At 40.2% G+C, this 1,250-nt stretch overlaps 1 protein-coding gene across 1 annotated transcript in view; it reads left to right on the forward strand.

The window, feature by feature from the left end:
- Window positions 1–1,250, forward strand: part of EMC2 (ER membrane protein complex subunit 2) — a 604,202-nt gene that overhangs the window by 477,762 nt on the left and 125,190 nt on the right. The gene's annotated exons all lie outside the window — the stretch shown is intronic.

The following is a 1,250-nucleotide window of genomic DNA, read 5'->3' on the forward strand; positions in this document are numbered from 1 at the left end:
GATTTCTTTGGATACAATGAAATGATCTCCAATTAAAATAAGCATTTACCCTTGTAGTATAGTTTATTTATAAATTTTGTCAAGTTATTTAAATATCAAATCTCATAGCTTTTCAGAATGTCTCACAGCTTCTGTCGYTTGCATACAGCCTGTCAGCATTACCAATCTTGACATCAACCTCTTACTATTTATGAATACCTAAACTTCTAGAGATAACTAGAAAAGAAACAGCATTCCAGATGACTTCTCCTAATGAAAGCCAGTTACTTAATGGGCCAGAACAGATACTGATTCATGAAGAAAAATTCAACATGAACATTTTGACCTGGTTTTGCAGTTCTAAGCCCARAACTTAAACAGATATAATCCACAGGTGAATTTCAGYAAATACTTTTTAARAAATAGCATGTTAAACAGTAGAGACTCACCAAATAATTTAAAGTGGATCTCAGGAAAGATATCCAGGTCAAAATTACCATTTAACACAAATTAATGTGAAATATGTTACTAGATCTATGACATAAAAGCAAATTTAATTTAGCTTTTAGATTGTCTGGTGTTTTTAAAATTCCTACCTCAGAATTTAGCTATTAGTTGTATACTGCTGCTACATCTTCAGGATGTAGGTGGGCACCTAAACTTATGTATATCCCCAAACAGCATCTGCCTGGAGGCCGTATTACAACTCTTTGCATCAGAGTTACAGACATCAGATGGAAAATCCACAAGAGATTAACTTGGCTTCGAATGCCATTTTGTTCAAGGGAAGCCTAGCAAAAAACACCGAGTCTAGTTAACTTCAACTGGGTCTAAAGCAAACTCCAAAATACAAAAAAACAACACCCCTAAGGCAACAGACATCAAGCAACAGCTATTCACAAAATACAAAAACACGGTAGCTTAAGCTGTTCCACTGTATGCAGGCTTGATCCTGAAATCTACAGTAATATTTATTTCGAAATCCAAGGATTCCATTTTTGTTTCCATTCATTTTAAAATGGCACAAATGGATGATTCGGATGACCTAAACCCTCACCAACTTTAATTGAAGCCTTCACTTCGCTACTYGGGTTCTCTTTAATTTTTGCTAATGCAGTTAAGGAGGAGAGACGCTTCCCCCCTCCCGGGGGGGCCGGCCCGGAGCGCGACCGCGGGGAGCGTCGCCATGACGGCAGCGCTCCGTCAGAGCCGGCGAGCGGCGAGGCCTCCGCTGACGCGAGCGCTCCCACCGCCGCGCCAGGGTCGCCGCG

Source organism: Rhea americana, unplaced genomic scaffold (genome assembly GCF_003343005.1).
Source record: "Rhea americana isolate MKP2758 unplaced genomic scaffold, rheAme1 scaffold_0, whole genome shotgun sequence".
Classification (NCBI taxonomy): Eukaryota; Metazoa; Chordata; class Aves; order Rheiformes; family Rheidae; genus Rhea; species Rhea americana.